The sequence below is a fragment of the Engystomops pustulosus genome, chromosome 2 (genome assembly GCF_040894005.1).
Source record: "Engystomops pustulosus chromosome 2, aEngPut4.maternal, whole genome shotgun sequence".
Lineage (NCBI taxonomy): Eukaryota > Metazoa > Chordata > Amphibia > Anura > Leptodactylidae > Engystomops > Engystomops pustulosus.
In genome coordinates this window covers 159,184,061-159,198,200 of record NC_092412.1, presented here as the reverse complement: position 1 = coordinate 159,198,200, position 14,140 = coordinate 159,184,061, and the positions used below count along the sequence as shown (strand labels likewise).

General features: G+C 39.2%; 1 long non-coding RNA gene across 3 annotated transcripts in view; it reads left to right on the top strand.

Moving 5' to 3' along the window:
- The window catches only part of LOC140116639 (uncharacterized), a 182,650-nt gene that overhangs the window by 72,509 nt on the left and 96,001 nt on the right, over positions 1-14,140 (top strand). For all 3 annotated transcript variants that reach the window (XR_011852875.1, XR_011852876.1, XR_011852874.1), the window contains exon 2: positions 12,170-12,330. This is a non-coding gene — a long non-coding RNA (uncharacterized lncRNA). The remainder of the gene's footprint in view (positions 1-12,169; positions 12,331-14,140) is intronic.

Sequence of the window (14,140 nt, the reverse complement as noted above, 5' to 3'; positions counted from 1 at the left end):
TTGTAGTTTGGTTCTGCTCAACAGCATCAGCTGGTGGCTGAAAGGTTTAGTAAGGTGCTACCAAAATTGCTACTTAAGGATTGTAGGATTGGATTTTGATGGAAGGAAAATGACAAGCTTATGTTGTGTCTATGAGGAAGTTTACAGAAGTGAGTGAGTAAAAACAGAAACAGCTAACAGATAGTTAGTAACATGAGATAACAAGGTGTCGAAATCAGGTACCAGGTGATAGGCTCACTGTAAAAAGTGAGTAAATTTCATTTTCTTTCTGTCAACCTTGTATTAGAACATCTTTTTTTTAGTCCAGATTCCATCCTGCCTTCCTAAGTAATATATTTTCATAGATTTTAATTCACACTAGCTAGTCCATTTAGTTTTTTTAATTTTTAAAATGTTTTATTTTTTTTATAAACATAAAATATCCAAACATATCAACCAACACAAAACCTCTTCTATACATCTGAATCCACTTTTTTAATGGCAATGATAATTACAATGTGGTAATGAATTCTAACCCTTCATAGGTTTTTCATTTTCATTTTTCTGTACAAAGCAGAACGATGGCTTGTTTTCTGCTTAATAAATTGTCCTCCTTTGTGACACCCTTTCATATTCCATGCCATGTACTGGAAAGCTGGACAAAAAATTCCTAATCAAATAAAATTTTTACTGTACTTTTTGACCTTCTAGGGTACTTGAACCTTGGGGGTGATTGATTACACTGACCGAATAATGGAATACTACTGCACAGACAGACCATTACAGATCTGTCTCAAAGACAGGCCAGCACAGCAGCACCCCCTCCAAAGTAATTATTATGCAGTATAGCACTATCATTATTAAATGGGTTGTTCGAGACTAAGAAAAAACCTTGGTGGCCGGGAGGGGGCCGCTTAAAAAAAAACACATTCACTTACCTCCTGGTGTCCTGCACCCATCTGTCCCTATTCCCTGTCACTGTATATGCGGGACGGGTGGGCGTTGTCGGCCACCTCGTCTGGCTTCCGTGCCTCTGTTTACATGGGGCACTGATGGTAGAGATGGCATAGCCGGAAAGTAAGTAATTATTTATTTTTTAAGCAGCCAACTTACAGCCACCAAGGTTTTTTTTTACATACAACCCCTTTAATTAATGAACATTACAGCAGTCTACTGACATCATATTACTTCATGTAACACCCAGTTTGTTTGACCTTACCTTGTCTGTTTTGTGGGCGTCTGCTTTTTATTTGTACTGTGCGCTTATCCAATGGAGAGACTGCAATCCAGTTGTGTCTTGCAACCTTGCGCAAATCTGGTATGTAGACAGGCACAGAGGTTCAGAATTCTTCCCTGTTTTGTCAGAATTACAGTCCGATAAAAACTCCTACTCTAGTATGGAGGCCATGGATGTTGTGGTCAGTTAAATGCAGAGTGTGGTTCAGATGTTTCAAAACCTGGCTGAAAGTGTATAGCTTCAGGAACAGCATCCCCCTCCCACTATAGCGCAGGCAGTGACATAAATTTAAGTGACTTGGCTTCATTTTCATTTTAGTTGCCAGTCATCTGATAATGATAACCTCACTCTTGCAGATAGCCAATCAGCAGACACCCACTCAGTGTGATGTCATAGACTTTCACAGCCACTATAAATGCCTGACACCATGCGATCTTTGTCATTTACTTATTGAATGAACATAAGGGGAAACATTGTGTGCAAGCACAAAGCAGATTGTAAGGACAGTGGGAGGGATAGGAAGTGATAGTCTTGTGGCTGACAGTATTGGGCTGTTGGCAGGACTTTCAATAAAAAGTTGTAATCTACACAATTTAAAAAATGGAACTTACTGCATGATCTGTAGAATTGCTCATAATGAAGTAAAATATGAATTCATATTATCTACAAGAAAAATGACAAAACAGGCTGTTTATTTCTGCTGCAGAAGCTGCTTCCCATGATCTATGGGTTGTAGATACCCTGCTGACTATAATTGCTTGTGGAATAATATTATATTCTCTTCACCTGCCCCTTTAGTTAGTGTGATATACACTGCATTATCTGCCCTGTTTTAAGTGGTTATTGAAAAATATCTCTTGACTCACCTTCTTCTTTAGTAAGTGTGAACTACATTGCATTATCTGACTGGGTACAATTGCTTGTGGAATAATATTATATTGGGGTCACACTTTAGTCAGCTGGAAATCCATTATATTATCTAACTAGCTACAATTGCTTGTGGAATATTGTATTTTATATTGTATTTTATATGTATTGTATATTGCAGTAACCTTCCCTTTTATTACTATAAAATATATTTCACATTCTTTCTGGGTATAATTGGTCATTGAAAAATATTTTTGAAGTCACTTTCCACATTAGTAATAACTATAACATATGTACCTAAGTGCAATCACTGTGGTATAATAATTTAATGGATCAACTTCCACTCTACGGACTCTACGGAGTCTGATTACAATTGCTTTTTGATGGATACATGTTGGGGACCAAATCTCCCTTAAGTTAGTGGGTAATAAACTGCAGCATCTGTTGTTTTTGGATAGATTTAACCAGCTTCAGGCCTACATGTTGGCTTACCTGAGCTGCAGTGCATCTCGGGATGTTCGATCAGAATAGTAATTTCAATTTTAAAACCTTGAAAATTAAGAGGCTTATGGATCTTCCAAATGCTAAACCAGAGAAGCTGAACTTGAAGACCCTTAGCAAGCTGGTGATGTGCTTGTTTACATATGATAAACCAGGAATATCTCAACATCCTAAAATATCTCATGTATTTGGGGAATTGAAATTAGGGTACTGGCACCAAACTGGCACAAGACAAGTTAAAGTATACACAGAGGCAGCTCTTTTTAGGTCCATCTGCTCTCCAGACACTTGGGTTAATAAAATACCCATTTATTTGCCAGATTCCAGAGTGTTCAAGTCCTTCTTTTTATCCTCATTGTTCTTGTCCTAAGTCCTCAGGCCTGGAGTTGGATTACGTCAGATTTAAACAGACGAGAAGTCCTGTATACATGCATCATTAATGTGATGAACTACCATTCTGGCGTCCAACCACAGGGTGCATCTACTCTATGGAGTCTCAGAATTTAGCCTTTAAGCTCCACCCACTTGGACAAAATGGTGTCTTTATGCTAAATATACCCCCCAAACACTCAGCACCCAAACCAACTCACTGCCACCACCCACAAATTACTTATTAAGTAAGAAGACTGTAGACACCTCAACCACACAGACAATGCCCACTGATGATTCTCACAGAATATGTAGTCAGGGGCGCACCTGCCATGAGGCGAGTTGAGACTTTCGCCTCAGGGCGGCACGCCTCCTGCTGGTGGAGGGGCGGCATTTTGCAGGCTGCCTGGCTGCTCCACTACTACTTACAATAGTACTTGCATCATTCAGATGCAAGTACCATTGCTGACAGCACCGCGCAGGACGTCCTGTGCGGCGCTGCTGTGACATAGGAAGTGCTTACTAGCGCTTTCTGTGTCACTAGTGCAGAAGCAGCCTGGAGGAGCGAGGAGGAGGAGTGGGAGCGCCACATTCAAACCTGTGGCTGGTCTCCCTGGAGGTGCAGCCCGGGCAGAGCTGACAGGGGAAGCCCCGCCCACCAGCCCGGGCCTGCAGCACAGAGGAGACAGCTCCATCCACTGCCATGATGTCTCCCCTGCCTGACCTGGACCTCCTGCTGGATATCAGGTAAGTGTAATGTGTATATGTGTGTGTCTTCCCTGTGTATATACCTGTGTGTGTGTCTTCCCTGTGTATATACCTGTGTGTGTGTCTTCCCTGTCTATATACATGTGTGTGTGTCTTCCCTGTGTATATACCCGTGTGTGTGTGTCTTCCCTGTGTATATACCTGTGTGTGTGTCTTCCCTGTGTATATACATGTGTGTGTCTTGTCATGTGTATATTTGTGTGTGTGTTCCCTGTTTATATGTGTTTTGTCATGTGTATATGTGTGTAAAACATGTCATGTGTGTGTATATAGAGGTATGACATGTAATAGCTGATAGCTGTGTATATATATATATATATATATATATATATATATATATATATATATACACACACACACACATACACATATATATAGGTGTCATCCGTGTATATATAGAGACATGACATGAAATAGCTGTATATATATGTATATATATATATATATATATATATATATATATATATATATATATATATACACACACTCACCGGCCACTTTATTAGGTACACCGGTCCAACTGCTCGTTAACACTTAATTTCTAATCAGCCAATCACATGGCGGCAACTCAGTGCATTTAGGCATGTAGACATGGTCAAGACAATCTCCTGTAGTTCAAACCGAGCATCAGTATGGGGAAGAAAGGTGATTTGAGTGCCTTTGAACGTGGCATGGTTGTTGGTGCCAGAAGGGCTGGTCTGATTATTTCAGAAACTGCTGATCTACTGGGATTTTCACACACAACCATCTCTAGGGTTTACAGAGAATGGTCCGAAAAAGAAAAAACATCCAGTGAGCGGCAGTTCTGTGAGCGGAAATGCCTTGTTGATGCCAGAGGTCAGAGGAGAATGGGCAGACTGGTTCGAGCTGATAGAAAGGCAACAGTGACTCAAATCGCCACCCGTTGCAACCAAGGTAGGCAGAAGAGCATCTCTGAACGCACAGTACATCGAACTTTGAGGCAGATGGGCTACAGCAGCAGAAGACCCCACCGGGTGCCACTCCTTTCAGCTAAGAACAGAAAAATGAGGCTACAATTTGCACAAGCTCATCGAAATTGGACAGTAGAAGATTGGAAAAACGCTGCCTGGTCTGATGAGTCTCGATTTCTGCTGCGACATTCGGATGGTAGGGTCAGAATTTGGCGTCCACAACATGAAAGCATGGATCCATCCTGCCTTGTATCAGCGGTTCAGGCTGGTGGTGTCATGGTGTGGGGAATATTTTCTTGGCACTCTTTGGGCCCCTTGGTACCCATTGAGCATCGTTGCAACGCCACAGCCTAGCTGAGTATTGTTGCTGACCATGTCCATCCCTTTATGACCACAATGTACCCAACATCTGATGGCTACTTTCAGCAGGATAATGCGCCATGTCATAATGCTGGAATCATCTCAGACTGGTTTCTTGAACATGACAATGAGGTCACTGTACTCAAATGGCGTCCACAGTCACCAGATCTCAATCCAATAGAGCATCTTTGGGATGTGGTGGAACGGGAGATTCGTATCATGGATGTGCAGCCGACAAATCTGCGGCAACTGTGCGATGCCATCATGTCAATATGGACCAAAATCTCTGAGGAATGCTTCCAGCACCTTGTTGAATCTATGCCACGAAGAAATGAGGCAGTTCTGAAGGCAAAAGGGGGTCCAACCCGTTACTAGCATGGTGTACCTAATAAAGTGGCCAGTGAGTGTATATATATGTGTGCGTACTGCGTGTGTATATAGAGGTATGACGTGTAATAGCTGTATATATAGGTGTAATGCGTGTGTATATAGAGGTATGACTTGTAATAGCAGTATATATAGGTGTAATTTGTGTGTATATAGAGGTTTGACATGAAATAGCTGTATATATATATAGGTGTAATGCGTGTGTATATAGAGGTATGACTTGTAATAGCTGTATATATAGGTGTAATGTATTATATATGTGTGTATATAGTTGTATAACATGTAATAGGTGTGTATATATAGGTGCCATGTATGTGTATATGCAGGTATACCATGTAAAGGGTGTAGATATAGGTGTAATGCGTATATACTGTATATACAGGTATAACATGAAATAGGTTTGTATATATATATGTGTGAAATTTGTGATATGTGTGTGTAATATATATGTATACAGTGATTGCTTGCTTTGGGGGGAGCTGTATACAGTCATTGCTGGCTTGGGGGGTATACTACTGTTCCCTGTCTGGACTACATTCAATGGGGGCCCTGGCTGTATATGTTTACTGCTAAATGACGGTATTCTATGAATTTTATACTACATTGCTGTACACTGTATCTATCTTGCACTACATGGTGATATGCTGTATGCATTTTATACTACATGGTGGTACTCTGTATGTATTTTGCATTGATTAATTTAACACCAAACCAATATGATGGATCTGGTCCTGACATTTCCTTATATATTACATAAATGGGCGGGGGGGGGGGGGGGGCGTCTCTCTATGGCTCGCCTCAGGCAGCAGACAGGCTTGGTACACCCCTGTATGCAGTCACTACATATTCTGTGTTAACCTGGTAACGTAATCCCTTCAGAAACTTAAGATTCTTAAAGGCTATTCGCAGAGGCTTATTAAAGTTAACAATTTAAAATACATAGAAGTACAATACACTCAAAACATAAACTTGTCAGATTAAAAGAAAACGAAACAATATACATACAAACAGTTATTGGATAAGGAAACAAATTACACTTAATATGAGATAGAGAGTCATCTTGGCTGAGGAACACTGCATGAAGGGGAACGGACAGCCTTCTAAATAAATAGAGAATCTAGATTGACAAGACGTTTTCCAGATTTTTGACCCACACCCCCCTGCTGTGATGTCACTGAGAGGGAGAGGTTTGCTTTTCCTCCTCACTCCAGACAGGATTTTTATTAAAATTCCATAACTTTTTATTGGAAGATAGCACAACCTTGCTATTGCTTCCAATCATCAGAGTACCTCTCACCCCATACCAAACTTGGGGTGTCTAGGCTTAACATTAGGGGTGTTCTGCAATTGGACTGGGTGTACATGCAGCCAGGCATTTGATACAAAGGCCATGTGGTTATCTTATTATGAATTATGTCCCAATTATGGACAACTATGATATCTCTATTGTCTGTCCTGGCATTTTAGCAGGAAAGCAACACACAGGTTCTCTGCTTCTTTGATCTCCTCTTCTCAAGACATGAGCTGGCAGAGGTATGAATGCTCACACATGTTACACAAACAGACTTCCTTCCAATCTTTGTGTGCCCCAACCAAAAAGGAAAGGGGGCAAATACAGGATCAGCAACTTGGCCATGTGTACATTAAACTTATTTGTGACATCGATTGGGTCAACACATCTTGTCAAGTATTTATAAAAGCTGACATACATTAGTGCAGATGGACCTCCGAAGGCAGACTAAGGTGTTGGTTGGAGTTCCCTAAACTTGACTCTTAGAGCCTTGATGGTGTTGCAGTATATGTTGAAGCTGGGCTGTGGTAACAATGTTAACACCCTGACTATGTTGACTTGACAAAATAATTAGACTGAAAAGTAAGGAATTTTTCATGCAACACTCTTTAATGACTTACTGTTGTCTTGGTGAACTCTCACAATGCTATCTGTTTGAAGACTGACAGGCACCTGTGTAGAAGAGGCACATTTTACTCCAATTCTGCTGGATTACCGGTATGCTGCCACTCTCACCCCATGAGGATAATTATGACACACCTTGCCCCAGCTATCACATGGGATAGGCAGCATAATTAATTATCCACAAATGTCTGGTTGTCAGTTATGTCACCCTTGTAAGTCTGGCAGCACTGTCCCTGAATGTCTGTTCTAATGTGACTGACAGTAGTATCTGCCCTAAAAGATAACGCAACTGACCTCTCGCTGGGGTGGCCTGCTGACATTTATCCACACATCATCACAGTAAAGCAGAAGAAAGTCAGCAGGAGCCATTACTTGACAGAAAGTGCAGCATAAGAAAGACTCAGTTGGAAGACAGATAAAGGAACAGAACCTTTATCTGGGCCATACCAAGTAGGTGTCATGTCTGAAGAACCTAGTTATTCCTGGCTGCCCATCTCAGATGTTACTTTTCTGTGAATGATTAAAGGAAAACAGGGGGGCACCCTAGTGTAAAATAAATGCATTTCTCTGTTAAAAATAGCACCACACCTATCGAGCTCACCTTCGAAGGTTGTGCGGGCAGGCAGAACACTGTCCAATTGTTTGGATTGGTGCCTCATCCACCTAATGTCACCTCCAGTTTTTACAAGCCCAAAATATGTTTAGGTTGAGACTGAGCATGCCATTCGCTTGACACCACAAGAAAAAGAGACATTGCTCTATGGCGCTGATCTGATATTTGTAGCATATAATTTCATAAAATTCATAGATTTATTAAAATTGGTCATAAATAAAAATCTGGAAATGCGTTTTGCATCCACAAACCAGACACTTCATCCGGTCAGTACATATGAAAATTATCACTTTCATTTATAAATAGGAAATACGTAAGTGTTACATTTAATTCCGGAACTAATAGTTACAAGGCATCAATAATGCAAATGTTATCAAAGCTATTCAGAAAAAAACTACTTAACGATTGTCTATATGAGTGGTAGCAAACCTAAGACACGGGTGCCACAGGTGGTACTCAGAGCCATCTCTGTGGGCACCCAGGCTATCAAAGAGGACTCAAAGTATCTACTTGGCCCTGGACTTGTTCCACTCAATGCTATTTTAAAGCTTGAATTTGTCCTCCTTCAAGCTACTATATTGGTTACCTCAGGACACTGATATGATTGAAAACTATAAGAGAGCAGGGTCAGTGATTAAAACCGTCATGTTGGCACTTTGTGATAAATGAGTGGGTTTGGGTTGTCGTTTGGGCACTCTGACTCTAAAAGGTTTGCCATTACTGGTCTATATATTATATAGTTAATATATGCTTGTCAGTAAAAACTTTTAGAAATTATAAATTAATATGGAACTCACTCTATGTGTGGAGCGCACGCAAAGATAATCTACTGACCCACATACAAAACTTGATCGGCAATGGAACGCATTCAGAACTACGGTGGCATGTTGAGCTAGAAGTTGTAAATAAACTACATGACAGAACTATATGTATATCTCCAGGAATGTAATCAATTGGAGTTTCTAATTTTTGTTGGTGTTTAAATAAAACATGTTTTGATAGGCCATAATGCATGTAACCCTTTTTTATATTACCCTTGTGTCCATTAAGACATGGCAACATCTGTGTTGTTCTCACCCACATATTGGAGACCGGATGGACTCTCAATAAGGTACATCACATAATTAGATTGATACCCTAGTCTTAATTGGAAAGATTTCTTGAGTGACAAAGGATTTAAAATGGGTTGCATTATTATAAATATTTAGACAGCATTAACAAAGTTTAATTAACTTGCATTTTTTAATTTTTGGAATATTCTCAGGGGATAGTGCCTTATCTTTTTTCTTAAAACAGCATAAAGGTAAGAGTATTATCTGGAATAATTGTTTTCAAAATTTCATCTTTTTCCAACAGATATCAATGTATTTTTAAAATCTTTTCAATCTCTATGTTTGTTATTGTACCACATAATAAATGACAATGTATTCTCCCTTTTCTGTTTGGGGTATCTTATTATTTTTTTTATATCAAACAATCCTGTTGTGTTAAATCCTTGGTTTTGGGGTAGCCCTCTTTTAAAATTCATAATGGATATCCATCTAAGAAATGTTTCTTTGAAACCAATGCTTGGCTTTTAAAAGTGTTAGGGTCAGTACAATTTTTCCCACTCTTTTATACTGACTTTATGGCATATTGTCTTTCCACTTCTTCAGATGTGAGCTTTTATAGTTTAAATAGCTATTCATTTAAACTTTTTTTAAGAAAATGGATGTCTTTTTAGAGCCATCAGCCACAATGTCCAATGTTCAATTCCAAATCTAAAGACGTGATTGTTTTTTCTTGATGGTCTAAGAGATACCCCCTATCATTTTTGTTTAGATATCCAAAAAATTCAACGGCCTCTGTTGACGAACCTGTCCAGATTAAGAACAGATCGCCATAATAACGATGATAAAAATGAATATAAGGTTTGTAAACATGATTGGATAATATGTAATGGGTTTTGAAAAGACCCATAAATAGGATGGCATATCCTGGAGCCAAACGGGTTCCCACCACTGTACTACAATGTTGCATTATTGATACCATGTAACGCTTAGTTCCGGAATTAAATGTAACACTTCCGTGTTAATTGCCATCTGTATTGAGCTGATGAAGCATTACGTTTGTGGGCGCAAAATGCGATGTCCAGTTTTTTTTATTTATGACCAACTTTAATAAATCTATGAATTTTATGAAATTATATGCTACGAATATCAGATCATCGCCAAAGAACAAACACCACTATTTTCTCATGATGTCAAGCGAATTGGATGCTAATCACAGAGCTTCCATTTACAATTGTCACACAGCCCCCGGTGGCCAATAGTCATGGGCTCACCAATGGTCACACAACCAGTATTTATGGTGTCTCAAGTTGGCAATAGTTGAGTCTACAATAGGCAATAGTTATGAAGTCCCCAGTAGCCAATATTCATGAGCCCCTTTGTTTCTAATGGTCACATAGTTAAAGAGACCCCAAAAAACAATAGTCAAAGAGCCCCTTGTAGTCAATAGATTAGAGAAGATGGCATTTAGTTTGATGTATTTTTATAGATGCTTTAATTCTCATAACAATCCACTCAAACTCATATGACGTTTCGGTCAAAATGTGACCTTCCTAAGATGCTGTGAATAACATGTAAAGTGAAATCAATAGTAGTGGTGGAGGGTGGAATATATAAATTAGATAGTGATCTCAATGCCTATATACAAAACATACAGAGAATACAAAAAAATCCATAAGTTATGATGACAGAGATTATTGTAATCTTTTTTTTTTTAAAAGGAAGATACAGAAAGCATTACATATTGTTGTACCACAATAGAGATTGCGATGAGATAGAGGAAAAAGCTGAAATAGAATAGGTATATAGATGGGTATAACATATTGTAAAATACATCATATTACAGAAGAATGTAGCATAAAAGCACTCAAGCATAATAGCACATAGTAACATAGCATGTGGGAGAGGTGCAGCCTAAGGGATACTATGTTTATAATCACGTTAAGGGTATATATCAGATTCATCTCAAGGTCCTAAGGTTATGTGCAAATGCATGTTTAGTAGTAGCTTACCGGATTGAAGAGAAGCGAGTGTAGATCATTTTGTAGAAAGTATTATCCGACGCTTGTGACCCAGGCTGAATGTGGTCTGCATGTGGGGTAATGCAAATGCTGTGATGTAACAACAGGGCCCATGTTGCTTAAGGGCCCGGGATGGATGTCAGAGTCAAAATTATCTACGCTGCTCTCCTGGCCCTCCTACGCACCTCCTCCTGCTCCCATGCCCACCTGCTTCCCGTATCCAGCCTGACACTGCCAACCCAACAACACAGCTACCTCCCACCCGCGGCCACTGCCACGTCCTTGCCTCCCCTCCCTGCCCCCACAGCGCTGCTCACACCTGCCCCTCTCCATAGAAATACACAGCACACGGCATGTCCTATCTTTCTACGGGCTACAGAACAGTACAGCATAAGGCACCATGAGGCCATTGCGGTGTATGTATGTCCCCTATACGTGTGTGTGAATACAGCCTTAGATTGTTGAACCACACATCCAACCAGAATTGAAGCCCTGGCTGTCAAGGCACCCTAAGATGACATCATGGGGGTGCTGCCTGGATCAAAGATGGCAGCGACCATGTGACATCAACACCCACGAATGGTGAAGGAACTGGTGTCAGCCTTGCACAAAGCAGCTGACACCCGCGGTGTATGACAAGATTGAATTAGAAGAAATAAGATTACTTCCCAGTCTAAATAGAATCCAATAAAATCTAAGTATTTAAAAGACAAACAATTTTAGTTATACATGAAAGTAAACCAGCTTTTAGTAAAAATTTACTAGATTAGATTTAAATATCTAACATATAAGATACATGTAATGCATTAATTGCATTACATAGTGTAATCATATACCGTACTAAAATACAATATAATGTAATATGATTACTATATCATTAACAAGAAATCAATGTCTAAAAATGTGCAAATGTATTTTTATGTTCATCATATACTTCCATTTTTAGATTGGTACAGAAAATAAAAAAAGAAGATCACAAATTATATTTTATCTAATAGTGAGATAGTAATAATTTCTACATTTACAGTTACTGCTACCATTAAAATGATTAGATTAGACTTTATTTAAAAACTACAATAGGCGATAAGAAAATCCTGCTACAAGGTTACCCTCACAAGCATCTGCTCTAAATTATTCAGCTCACAGACTAATTATTCATTTCGCCTTTCAGTGACTACACAGTATTAAAGAGGAAACTGAGCTCAAGTCCCACTTTTAATTATTTACCTTTGGTGGCCCTGCTTATAAAAGGAAAGATGCAGAGACCAGCAATGAACAAGAAGAAAAACCTCTGTGTGTGTAACTTTGTGCAAGACAGGCTTCGATTCTAAGGTACAGTCTGAAGCAAATCAATAGTAGTATAATAATACTCAGCATGCTTTATAATTTTTATATCATTAGTCTTCATTTTCCGCTCCCCATGCATCAAAAACTTACAACGTGCTCGTAAAATTTATTTAGTATTCCATGAATTCCTAATCAGTTTCATTTCATAATGATTCACAGCAGCCCTTGCCAGGGCCCTGGTGTCAAAAAATCAATAAAACCAAACTCTTTTCCTGATGGCGGTTACAAGGGATCTATTGTAGGGGAATTATGATTTATGTCTGGGCTGCACTACAAGCAGCAGCAAGCGACACTCCTGCTCTCGGCTGAGATGTTCGCCAATAATGATTTATGCTTCAGATTTTTCCCTCTTCCCCTCCTCCTCTTCATAATAAAAGCTTTCCCAATATGTCTCTGTCACCTTGCACTTGCATTGACTTACTGTATGGCAAATGACCAGTTTTTACCAGAGAAGATTTCCACTGATTGAGTATATTACATTGGAGATCTTGCATAGAGTGAGATGTTCCTTGTTATTACCACATGTTTTAGTATCTGATATCATATAATTCAACAGTTTTCAAAGCATAAGTATTAGCACAGTAGTATCATCTGAAACTCTAATAATTTATATTGTAATAACAAAGGCATTAATGCAACTGAACTGCACACACATTGGTTGCATTCTACTTCTAACCCATTCATGGGCACAATCAGATGGTTAAGGAATAATTATTTTTAAAAATAATTTTTTTTTCAACTTAGATTTTATTTGTTTCACCATATAATACAAATAGTAGTGGGAGAATGAGACAAAGTGGTCTCTCATTGTAAGGTGACGCAGGACATCACAAGATAGTCTTTTAACACAGTGGTACAATAAGTAACATTGAAAAATCTGTATAGCGTTCCAATAAAGAGATCCTGTATGGATTCAAGAAAAGTCTGATAATCAAATAAGTTTCCTAAAAAAAAAATGGTGTTTACCTGGTCATTTTCTGTACTTCGAATAGCTGAATAATACACAAGTACTAATAACTAAACCACTGACATATAAGCTCGTATACTGTGGCTATACCTCTCATATGGGATAACTGATCTGAATAACTATAGGATTAAACCAACTGTATCAGTAATAATGAAACAGATCAAGGCCCCTCAAAACCTTTTCTACCAGTATGAAAACTTAGTTTGGAGCTAAACTCTGTTACCAATAGCCATTTTCATGGGGATACTTGAACTTCTTTTCTTCTTCCTGGAACCTGTAGTTAAAAAAAAAGAAAAAGAAAAATGCTTTATAAAAATATTCAAATGAGGTTCTGGCGCTCTGGGGTGTAACTACTATCGCGCTGGTTGCTCCAACTATTGATAATTATACACACCTCTTAATGATATTATGCCCTCCTCCTTTCTCTGGCTGAGAGCTGCTGATGACTGCCACTCTCTGCATAATCCTGCACAGTGCATAGAGAATCATGACCGTGCATGCCTGAGACACGACCCGGCTGTGCAAGACAAACCCTATTGGTAAGTGAGCTCAACTTCAAACAAAGAACTTGCACAGTAGGTGACAATTCCTCTTCAATGGACTTTAGTACAAGGAAAAAAACTGGAACGTGAAAATTACAAGAACACAAAACTAGAAAAAAGGGGCAACTTAGGGGTGCCTGGCCTGGCCTGACCGAGAGCATGAGAAGACATGCTGAATTGAGCTCTTCTGACTACCCCATCAAATCCATGGGTTTCCCTTTTTCAATTATGGCAACATTTCTGAAAAAGGCACCCACCAAGGCTCCTCAACCCCTTACACCTGCCA